The sequence below is a fragment of the Amblyomma americanum genome, chromosome 7, assembly GCF_052857255.1.
Source record: "Amblyomma americanum isolate KBUSLIRL-KWMA chromosome 7, ASM5285725v1, whole genome shotgun sequence".
NCBI lineage: Eukaryota > Metazoa > Arthropoda > Arachnida > Ixodida > Ixodidae > Amblyomma > Amblyomma americanum.
The window spans coordinates 75245577-75257971 of NC_135503.1; the positions used below are offsets into that span (position 1 = coordinate 75245577).

General features: G+C 44.2%; 1 long non-coding RNA gene and 1 pseudogene across 1 annotated transcript; both read right to left on the minus strand.

Annotated features, from left to right (window-relative positions):
• Positions 1 to 1463: 1463 nt before the first annotated feature.
• Positions 1464 to 3434, minus strand: LOC144097226 (uncharacterized). The gene is made up of 3 exons (XR_013306958.1): positions 3238 to 3434; positions 2092 to 2678; positions 1464 to 2008 (listed from the first exon to the last, which is right to left on the minus strand). It is a non-coding gene; the product is annotated as an uncharacterized LOC144097226 (long non-coding RNA).
• Positions 3435 to 10411: 6977 nt separating this feature from the next.
• On the minus strand, positions 10412 to 10592 carry LOC144099652 (U2 spliceosomal RNA; annotated as a pseudogene).
• Between the last annotated feature and the right edge of the window lie 1803 nt (positions 10593 to 12395).

Below are 12395 nucleotides of genomic sequence, written 5' to 3' on the forward strand. Positions count from 1 at the left end.
GGGCACCATTGGAACCAATTGGACTATAAACCAACTGGAACCAGTTGGAACCAATTGGACTAGAAACCATTTGGAACCAGTTGGTTCAACGGAGTCCAAAAATCAACTGGTTCCAATCGGCGAGCAGACCAACTGGTTCCAATTGGAATGGAATGCCAGTTGGTTCCAATGGTGTTCGAAAATCAACAGGTCTGTTTGTTTTACTGCGACCAGTTCTGAAACCATTTAGGTCCCATTGGAGCTATCATTATGGCCTATTCAAAATGCAGCCAGGTTCTCCAATTGGTTCTTGTGTGAATCTGCAAGAACGTGCAGCGGTGTGAAGAAGTGAATATGCACTATTTAAAGGAATGCAAAGAGAGCAACAGTGCTATAAAGTTTATTGACAAGAATAGAATAAGATGCTGGAGCTCACTCCTTGGCCTTATTCTGAGACCTAAAAAAGAGAAATATTTACTAGTATAAGTTTTTACATATATTCCATTAATAAATTTGCTCTGAGATTTAACAAAGCATTCTCAATCATTTATGGCATATAAAACTACGGCAAATATTGTGCCATCCTTGCATGTATGTATGCTATAAAAAAATTTATTGTAAAAGAAATGAGACGATGCCATATAAAAAGAGCTGCTTTCACACCAATGCACACACCGATTCAATTAGCACAGGCATCAATAGTTTTAGCACAGAAAGGGCAATCGCTATTCGTAGCGACTGTTGCAGAACAAACAACGAATAGACAATAAAAAAATACCAAAGGGTATGTGCAAAATGCGTACAACTGCAACTCTGCAAAAACTCGTCATACATACCGCTCGGCAGTCTTCTCAACATCAGAAATTTTCTCGCTTATGAAGCGGTTGAACGACTTGATAGCGTTTTTGAGATAAGCTTCAGGAAAGCCCTGAGAATGCAGGCGCTCTTTGTAGCAACCTATGAACCGAAAACAATGAAAATAGGTTTTAAGTCTTAATGCACACATCAACATCCACAAATATTTGTAACAACTTATAATGGCAATCAGTATTTTGATATTTTCATTTCATAACAAGATATGCCTATAGGTCTGGTCACTATGAATGAAAATATGAGAACCCAACTACACTGACACGCTAAAATAATATCAGCAGATTATTCGGGACCTACAGCAGCACACTGGCTATGAAAAAAACCATAAGGGGCTCCAGATTATTGTGGGCAGCCTGAGGTTCTCTCACATGCACTGATATCCCCTCCCTAGCATAACATTTCACCTATGTCGAAAGGTAGTTGAAACTAAACTTCGGCAGATGCTCTCAAAGAGGGTTCTAAAGAACCCAGAAGTTTTGCAAACTGCTTTTTGGTGTTCCCTTCGTACCTTCATTCATGCATGCGTGCGTCATCTGACACTTTTTTTTTTCCATATAATGGTAGTGCATTTTGTTTTACACGTGCCTATTGTATAGACAGTTACTATTAATTGAACCCTAGTATTTTTAGAGCATCTGTACACTCACAAGCCCTTTTATACACCCATGTTAGGCAGGAACGACTGCAGGTGCATGAGGTGCCTCAGCATTCTTTCGCAAGTTGTTAGGGTTCCCTCAAATTCAAAAGATTGAGAACCTCTGCACGTGTGTACAGCTGATCAGTACAGCCAAGTGCTTAAACCGCTGAGCCACTGTGGTGGTTGGTCTCAGCGAAGAGCGGTACTGAACGTTGCAAAGCTTACTTAAAACCGCCACTGCTTGACACTTTCTGCATGCATAGCACTGGTATAATCTGCACTGGAAATGTGCACTGAGACCTTTTTCAGTGAAAACCAGACCAAACAGTAGTAGGAAGATATACACCCTGTTTAACAACTTAATGCTGCAATCCTGTGTTCCCACTTCAAAGTGTTAGTGACTGCTGTTATCTGTTAAATCGCTGTTGGTGTTGATGTCTGTACCTTTTAGTATGGCCACCTTCCATGGAGTAAGGGGTTCCTTTCTTTGACAGCCGGGATGACAGGGGCAATGTTTCCCTGGGAACATATTGCAATATTTAACATTTATGCATGACAAAACTGCCTAGTATATAAATAATCAATGCAAATAAGCTTGATACCTTCAAGAGACTAGGACAATAGGACTGCAGGGTCCCAGACTGCCACAAGGAGGTCTTTAACGAAAAGCGAATCTTTTGTGCGGCCTTCAATGGTTTTCCATGTGCTCTGCTTTATCCAAAGGCCATTTCCAAGATCAATCCAAAGAAAACCAAGAAGTAAAAGATGACTGCATCATTCATACACAGAAGCAAGATGGGGAAAAAAAAGCAAAAATTTGTAGATTCCCAGTGGCACCTTGCCCTTTGTGGACTGCGATCTCACCTTACTGCTGGTGTACAACAAATAATGATGCTAGTTTATGGAACACATTAATAAAAGCTTATGGGGAAGAGTTTGATATGGCCAACACTAACCATCTAGCCGCACTGATATTTTTTATACGATGATGTATACAGCTCGTTCCATTCTCGCGCCACCGTTGCCGTGACGTAGAATCGCTCCAAATGGTTCGCGAAAAATACCAGTAGCTCCATGAGCGGCGGCCTTGTGCAGCCGCTGGCGCCCGTTCATAATGAAAGAAGTGGGGTTCATTTCTGCATACAGAACTCTGTAGGTGGCCTGTTTCCAACAAAGGGGCTAGTCTTGTCTGGAAATAGAGAAACAAGAACAATAGTGGTGCATTAAAAATGGGCACTTGCAATACTGAGTCAGTTACATGCAGTGCCACGCGTCAAGGTACTTTGCAAGAAGTGAACAGAAAGGTTGGAGTGGGCAATTAGTTTAGCAATTGTGCCACAGTACCGGCAGGAAAAAAAACAGCCAAAAACTTAAAGTACTGCAGAAAAAGCAAGGTCATGCACGAAACTGCCCTAACATTATAAACAACCTGAATTCAGCTGGAAACACCTTGATAGCGCGGGAGTTATTAAGAGGCTCAGTGTGTCGTTGCTTGGACGTTTAGTCTGGGCTCGAGAGAGGCAATTCTTTCAGTACATCTACCACTGTTTACTGTGCTTTCAATTTCACGCTACGGGAAAAAAATCACATATTCGCGGGTCCCGTGCATCTAAACTTTGTTCCTTTATGTTTATAAAAACCTAATTTCCAGATCAGGAAGCGGCGAAACGGTTGCTTACACATGCGCTAGAGGAAATAGAAAAACCGCAGCGCGATATTGATGAAACAGCGCCCGAGTGATACCATACCTCCGAAGAGTTCTCCGATCGACGTTTTATCGTTAGTAGCAGGCTTTGATGGCTTTGCCCAAGCCTGCGGGCCACTTGTACAAGAGGCGTCTTCGTGGAGGTTTATGTACAAAGCGACAGCTGCGCAGTGCTGACAATCGCCTAGGATGCCGTAGCGGCAGCTGCACTTCCCTTGCAGAATTTTTCGTCCTCCAGGCACCAGCTGCGAATGAAAATCGCTAGTTTAGTCGCAATGATGACTCAAACTCGCAGATCGCACGCGAACCGCCACTGCAACTATGCAAACGAACCGCCGCTTCAACTTTTCTCCAGTGCCACAGCCTCTAAGCTCCAAGCAAAAGCAACAAGTGTTTCTTAAAGAAACCTCACTGGGAGGAAGCATGCATGAGGGTGCAAGTAAGCCCACGTTTAACGCACCTCAAGTTGAACGTCGTACATGTGTTTGCCCTGCTGAGACTGACACTTCCTTCACTGAGTGCACATGGTTGCTCTCGTAAAGGCGACGTCCTTTTTCGAGCTCCGGTCGCCGAAAATACACATCGATACACATAGGCTTGAATCCGCAACATTTAATTCGTCAGAAAAGGCAGAAGGCAGACGATCCGTGCTAGGTGGCTATCAGTCCACGGCTGACAGCGACCTGGGTAGCCCATTCAATGACCCGGGTTTGAACTCCCAAGTCTGAGCTGACCAACACGGCCTCCCACTGCTCGAGAGTAGGAACATGTATTAGAGATTTCGGGGGCGGCTCCTCTTTACAATTCCACAATAGGTGATCATAAGTGGCTAAATCACCACATAATGTACATGCAGGGTCGTATTCACCGGGGTAGAATTTTGACAACGTCATGAAGGATCGCGTCTGGAGTCGCCTCCAAGTGGTCTCCTGCTCCTTATTAAAGGCTTTGTCTGGAGAAGGGAATATCCTTCTTTCGAAGGGCGGTCTATCATCTTTTCACGATATTGCCAGAATCAGAGAGTCGTAGCACCAAGTTTGAAACGTACAAAACAACCGTTTATTAATTGTCTGACGCACGGACAACAGACATTTTCAAATTCGTACTGGGCGCGCACGCCGCGAAGAGCTTCCGCCCTACCCAGTATAAAAAATAAAAAAAACATGGTGGCGGCGCTGAAAGCAGCGCGACAGCGGCGCCGCCTGGCTATTGCAGGTTGCCTATTGCCCCAAAACACTTAAAAGCTTAGCTTAATGAGGAGAAGGCGCTAACACGTCTACTCTTAATGCGAATTAAGCTTAAGCGTCCTCTTAATTTTTTCTATTCACAATGAAACAGTAATTACAGAGATTACTAATCTTAACAATGGGACATCACATAGGCACAACCTCAGAAATGCCATTTTTTTTACCCTAACTTAATGTCAAACTGCAAAGCGAACCAGTAAAATGAAATATATAGGAACCTACTTGCCCTTAGTGACAAGCTATGATATTGGCAGTGCAAGAGAAAACACAATAAGAAAAGCAGAACAATTTAAATGTTCTTGCACGTTGCAAAATGGTGCTAAAATGTAAAATGCATGTTCACAATGGCAGCAAACTGTAAATCTAGACAGTATGTCTTGTCAGGAAGCTAAGAATAATAATTGGCTGTCAAGTGAAGTATTAGCTTTTGTATGCAAGTCATCATACCTTATCTGATAAGGGATCTTCTTCCTGGGCAACTGAGTGGTCCAAGTTACTCGGCGGCGAGGAAGCAGGGCTCTTTACGCATGCTAGAACAGCACCAGAAGTGCTTGCAGCCGAGTGCTGCTGCTGTGGCCTTGGTGATGTTACAAATTCTTTCAGGTAGACAGGAGCTGTAGAGAGGTGAAAAATATGTGCAACAGACGCAGCAGCTTATTAAAGGAGTATGGACACCTAACTATTGGATGCGTTTTTTTTTGTAATAATGCATAAGACATTATTATAGATCAATTACCATGTGGAATTCTCCTACGACCGCTACATAATTTATAACCGAATTTCTTTCTTATGCTGTTTCGGTTTCAACAGCCGAGCGGTGACTGTGACGTCAAAGTACGTGTGGTTATAGGTCCAGTGAGACATGAAAAAACTGCAATATAATCGCTGCTTCTGCATTCGTTGTCATTCCGGTTCTTGAGGAAGGCTGGCTTCAGCACTGTAGTAAAATAAGATGATAAGGCAGTGATTACATTCCAGTTTTTCCATGCATCACATGTCATATAACCACACTGAGTCACAGCCATCGTTAAGCTGTTGACACTGAAACCAAAACTGCCCGACAGAAAAATTCGATTCTAAATTATTTAGTGGCTGCAGATGAGTACAACGTCGCGATTGATGCAGAGCAGTGTCTTCCGCATCACTGTAGATAAGAAAACATGCCACCAAAATTAGATGTCTATGCTGCTTTAATTAACAAGAAAGGCGTTACTTTGTTCAGAAGAGGTGCCAAATTGGCTCAGAAACGGATGAAAAAAATTTAGAAAATGAGCAAAATGTGACAACGAAGATCTTTGTACTGTGAGACCTTTACTAGTATGCATTGCTGCCCTGAACAGGACAGGTAAATCAACATGTTTACTCACACTGCTTTCACTTCGCTAATACCTTATTGTGATCGCTTTGCATTTCGCATGCATAATTTCAACAAAAATAGTAAAGCTTCGGTTTCATATGCAACATCTCACAGATGATATGGCTGCGTCTTTTTATAGCAGGTTCTCTGCCTATGCCAAATTTTTTGCTGAAAGAAGCATCTGCCTTCTTGAACACAACAATCCTACTTGAGAAGGGTGCTTGAGAAGTGCTTCCACTCGAAGTGATGCAATAAATTTGCTCCTGCAAATATAAGTAATCAGTGACATACCTTCAACATCCTTCATCTTTATAATCGTTTCTTGAAGGCCTTCATTCAGTGTTTATAACTTAAGTATTCTTTCTTCTTGTTTTTCTATGGTTCTTTTCAGGCTTGCTATCATTTCCTTCTTTTTTTAAAAATTCCTTCTCTGCTCTTTCAAGTTTTCCTTGCATTTTTTCGGCCTCCTCACTTCTTGCTGCCTGATTTATTTTTGTTTTCTGCTTTTTGATAATTTCAAAAAGGTCATTTTTTGGCATTGTCCTCTTTTTTTCCTTTCCTTCTCCATCTGTAAACAAAGTCAACCGCTTTCTACACATCTGATATGTTTTATCAAGGAGTGTGATATTATCACACCACTACACTGAGCACTGTACATCATGAGGCTCGTCCTCGCTGGTGCTAGAATCAAAGCTTTTCTGCACACTCAGCCGGCCGCTTTCTAGAGTAGCTTCGATTTCCTTTTCAGAATCTGGAAATAATTACCAAGGATTTTTAAACAATACACTCGCATTGTTTAATTTATTACACCTGCACTATAATCCCATATCAAAGAAACGTGCTTGCGGAACACTAAGCTATGTACTTCCAAACTGCCACCAAGAAAAAAACTATGACGAACATTTAACATGCAAATAAAATAAAAAATATCAAGCACAATGTTTCTGAACACATTAAGCCCTAGAATGCTACCACTAAAATAAGTGCGAAAAATTGATTTAAAAACATAAGCAGTATAAGCACTAGCTTGAAGCAAGAACATCTGGTACATATATGCATGCACACCATAATAATTAAGAATAATTGCTCGCACACATACTTCTCTGCAGCTTCTCCAATTTAAGAGTATTATAAAGTATGCTGCAGTTTTGCAATTCTTGCATCATATATATCTGAAAATTACCTTCTCAATACTACTGCCTGCAACTACAAGCCCAACAATAAAGCAGTGCAATACACATAACTTATATGAGAATTTAACACATACTCAAGTTAATGCAAACTGCTACTATGAGCTCGTGCTTATATACTTCCTCATAAAGGGCATCCCACAGGCGTTAGTACATACAGTACATAGACATAGTTTTCTCATTAAATATCAGTATTTTGGAATTTTTAGGAGAAAAACTCGGAGAGATTTAGGCGAAAAATTTTGTTAATTGAGGAATACCATTACAACATAAACAGAAAAAATTGTCAGTCGAACCATAAAATTCTCTCTGTAGGAGCCAGTAGATCCCACTTCAGAACCAGAAGCTCCCAGCAGGGACCAGAAGAGGCTCCTTACAGGGACCATTTCAACCAGCAGCGCAAACCAGTAGACAGCACAAAACCAGAATTCTCTCTTCTGCGACCAGTACTAGTAGACCCCAGCACGAAACCAGAAGGTATTCCTTCTGGGACCAGCAGATCAAAGCAAAAAACCAGTTGGTGCCCTACAGGGACCACTACAACCAGCGGCAAACCCTGCAGAAGGCTTCCTTCTCGGACCAGATGATACCATTAGAAACCAGCAGAACCCCATTAACAAATTTTCGCCTGGGGCGGCGTCCTGTATTACTCCACTGGCCAATCGCAATGGTAAACAAAATCAGCTTTTTGAAGTTCTACTATATCAAACAAGCAAGAGGCGTCGAAATTCTTAGCTTATCATTTCATCTTGATCAACTTCTTGTTGCGGTAACAAGAACAGCTTTTAAGGCGGACCGCTGTTTACCAGAAAGCAGATCTCTGTGGCGATCACTGCAGACAAGTTTTATTCGACTGTAGAAAGAGTTGGAAGGGTGCTGGCGTAATCTGGAGCGAGTTTCAGCGATAACTACTAAAAAGGAGGTGAGGTCGCCACACCCAAACCCAGTGAGAAATTTTTCATTGGAAAACCATGATTCGCAGCGGTTTTTCGATTAAAGAACTAAATGTGAGAGAAATGTTCCCTCCAGAAGCTGTTTATTCCTCTGTAGAAGCTGTTTACTTCATCCTGATTGTCAAAGAACTGCTATATTCGCTCTTAATTGTTTCGACAGGGAGTAGAACAGCCTGTCGGAACTTTGGGAACTGTTTGCGTTTCCGTAAACAGGTCTCAATATTACCTCTCACCTAGTTATGTGTAGGTGCAGACACAAGCAAACGTAGCACACTATTGCCTTCTAATAACATATTTCACGCGTTGCCTAATTGAAACTGGCAACTGTGGCACGTGGGCGGGCTGGTAGAAATGCGCTTTCTCACGGACAAATAAAGTTTCTGCCGCCGCTGTGGCTCAGTGGTAAATTTATGGTGATTGTGGCTGCTGGCCCGAAAGACGCGAGTTTAGTCCTGGCCATGGCGGTCGCATTCCGATGGAGTCGAAATGCTAGAGACCCGGCCGTGTACTGTGCGATATCAGTGCACGTAACCCCAGATGGTCGAAATTATCCGGCGCACTACGGCGTCCCATAGCCTGAGTTGTTTCGGGACGTTAAGCACCATAAAACCAACCAAATAAACTTTCTTTATGTGTGATAGGGAAGCGTAATTGCAATTATAATAGACAAGTGTGCATCGTTTTGATGTCCGCACCTACACACGTCCTTCGCGACGCGGCGAGGTTCGTACATACTTACCGCGAGCGCGTATTCTTTGCGCCCACATGAAACTGAGCACTGTTTCCAGAGGAAAGGCATTTTACAGTTGAATTTCTAGCTGGAGTGGTTGGAAATGGCACTCCCATTTCCAATTCTAGCTGTACATGGAAATTTTCCTGCTGGAGCTAGCTGGAAAACGAAATTTTCCAGCTGGACACGATTTCAGTTCCGTAATTGAGCTGAAAATGGCATTCTTCAGCTGGGATTGAATGGTTTTCAGCTAGAAAAGGGCATGATTTCCGGTTCCATAACCCAGCATGCAGTGGACACATTTTCATCAACAGACTGTATTTACGCACGTACAGTCTAATTGCTGGTTGACATGCAACCGCCTGAGCGAATTGAGGTGTTGAGCGGCGCGTCGCAGCGAAATATTTTCGACTTGGAACCTCACCGTTCGAGCTGTTCGGGCCGCTGCAGCGACCCAAAACGTTTTCTTCCCAAGACGGCAGGATTCGCTAGCGTTTTCGCTTGCATGTGAAACAGACTTAACGCGATTGAGCGTTATCGCGTTCGTTCCCGCTGAAACAGACCAGAAATTTTTTCCCTCACGTGCCTCAACAAACATGGCGGTGCAGGATAAAGGCATATCGTTCTGCTAGCTAAGCTTATGGGTCATTCCACGACAAAAATCCCAGACGTTGCGCTCGACCAACTCCAACTTGTTAAAAAATTTAATGGAAACTTACCCTAATGTACGTAATCAAAGCCTTAAAATATGTTTGGCGAAAAAAATTTATTTGTGAGGTGAGGGACGCTTGAATATTTATAAAAGGCGAGAAACCAGGCCCTGCTCCATAATTAATAAAAAATTCAAATTTTTAGAAAACACTTTACATTTTTTTCATTGATATTTGCACAGATATTGGCTTTCGATATAATTCGGAACATGCCGCTTTATACGGCATATATATCTTTAAAAAATCGAAAAAAGTATGAAAATGTACAATTTTTGTCGTTATTTGTTTTAAATATCAACAATTGCTCTCGGAAGTTGGGAAATACCAGCTATAACAAATGCTACAGGTAATGAAAGAGCGTACATCAGAGTAAAAAATATACTAAAATTACAAAAGTGCGTTCTGAGCCATATAAACAGCCGTTAATTTCACCCTGAGGTGGTCCAAGTAGAAATGGAAACAATAGCGGCTTACGCAGAACAGTTTATTTTCTTTCATTTCTGAAATTTTTATCAACGTAATTTTTGTTTAAAGCGAGAAAAGAATTTTTGAAGTTGAGCTCTCGCGCTGCAAGTTGCGTTGTCTCTTAACGCCTCTTCACCGCAGAGCACGGCACCTGGGATGTCACGACACTTACGGCCAGATACTAACTTCAGTTCGGCCTCATTCACTGTCGTGCACATTTAGGGCTGGAGCTAACGAAGATATCGCATGACATTCGACGGATGGTAAGCAATAACCGAGATCGTTTTCGCTTTGGAAGTTCGAGCAGACCCGCTTTGGTGCGGGGCAGGCAAAAGAAAAACAAGGGTATTCAGCGTGCTGTCTGGCATGGACCACGAAGTGGAATGACCAGCTAGTTGGCATGGCAGGCGTGCATGTTTGCTTGCTGTTGTTGTCAGGAAGAATGAAAAGGAAAGTGCACAGGCCTGCCCACTGGCTCAAGCTGAGCCACAATCACTGCCCCGTGCTGAAAGCAGGAGAGTTGAAAGATAGGAAGGAAAGATTGAAAGCAAAGACGCGCGCTATTATGTCCCGGGCCGATCCCGGTGGCAGTGCCATACCGGGCCAACTTGTGGCGGAGGTGAAGCAAGCTTCAAACGCTCCGCCACATTTCCAAAAATAAGCTTAATATCTTGGGTCCAAATGGGACCCATATCAGATATTCAGATATTCGTATCACAAGTGCTTTATTTATATCCGATAGGTAAGGTAAGCAAACTTTATTGGATCTTTTAAGGAATTCGCGGCTGCAGGACCCGCGTCGTCCTCGTCTCAGGCGGTCCCGGGTCCTGTCCTCGCAAGGTCGGGCCCCTATTCCAGGGCTCCGCTGAGCCGCGCTGCCTCACAAGCGTGCTGCACCAGCGTCCTTTCAACTGTGAGCTCGCTGCTGACGAGCCGGCTCTCCCATTGCTCCGCACTTGTGTGTTTGTGTTGGTAGAATTTTATGTTTCGCTCACACTCCCATGTGATGTGGTACAGCGTTGGTACCGCCCCGCACCACGGGCATGTGGCTCTGTATTGTGTCGGAAACATCTTGTTTAGTATGTGTAAATTTGGAAAAATACCCGTCTGCAGTCTGCGCCACCCAGTAGCCTCTTTGTTAGCGCCCTGTGTGGCGGTGGGTAGCTATATCTCATGCCCCTGTATAGGCCCAGGTGCTCCGCGTACCCCCCGTCGCAGGCCTGGGTGTAGAAGTCGTCCGGTTGCCCCGCTCGGAAACTCAACTCGCGACCGTCCGCCTTCTCATTCCCCTTAATGCCTGCGTGCCAGGGTATTCATATCAGGTTGTGTATGTGTTTTCTATCCAAGCATTTTACCTTTCTGAGTATGTTTAGGGCCACGCTACCTATTCTCCCTCTAATGTAGTTTCTGCATGCCTCCTTCGAGTCAGCAAGTATATTTAGGGATTTGTTTTCCCTGGACCAATTAGCTACCGCCAAGTCTATGGCGATCTCCTCAGCCTCTGTTGCGTCCGCAACCCCGGCTGCTGCGCATGTAACCAGGTCTCCCTTGTGATTGACCACCACCGCTGCGGCCGTGCGTTTCCTCCCGGTTAGGTACAGTGACGCATCCGTATAGACTCTGCTTTCCAGTTGGTTTGGTTTAATAATTGGTTTTTTTGGGGGAAAGGAAATGACGCAGTATATGTCTCATATATCGTTGGACACCTGAACCGCGCAGTAACGGAAGGGATAGAGGAGGGAGTAAAAGAAGAAAGGAAGAAATAGGTGCCGTAGTGGAGGGCTCCGGAATAATTTCGACCACCTGGGGATCTTTAACGTGCGCTGACATCGCACAGTAACCTAAGTCACACCGACTGTGGCCTCAACACATTCAAATACATAAGCCAATTTTTAATGGATCGTCAATCCTACATTCGAATTCAAGATAGAGACCATGGTCCTTACCTACTCGGCACGCGGGGAACCCCTCAAGGCGCGGTACTTTCCCCGCTGCTCTTTAATCTGGCCATGATGCACCTGCCGGCCCAGCTGAGTGGTGTCGCCGGCGTGCAGCACGCCCTGTACGCCGATGACATCACTCTGTGGGCCACACAGGGCAGCACAGGAGACATTGAAACCAGCCTGCAAACAGCGGCGACGATAGTAGACCGCTACGCCCGCCGCTGCGGTCTTCAATGTTCCCCTCAAAAATCGGAATTTGTGCACCTCCGCCCCTCACAGATGTGCACAACTAAAATATCTCTCTCTCTTGAGAGCGGTCCCATACGCGAAAGTGATGAGATACGGGTACTCGGATTCTACATCCACAAACACAGGCGGCCAGACACTACATTGGCCAAACTCCGTAAGGTGGGGGACCAGGTGGGCCGCATGGTCCGCCGGGTTTCCAACAAACGCGGAGGGTTACGAAGTAAGGATGCCTTGCGGCTGGCAAACGCCTTCGTAACTAGTCGAATTCTCTATTCGACTCCTTATCTCCACCTACGGAAACAAGAGGAGGACGCCCTTGAGGTCATCCTTCGCAAAATTGTTAAACGTGCCCTTGAC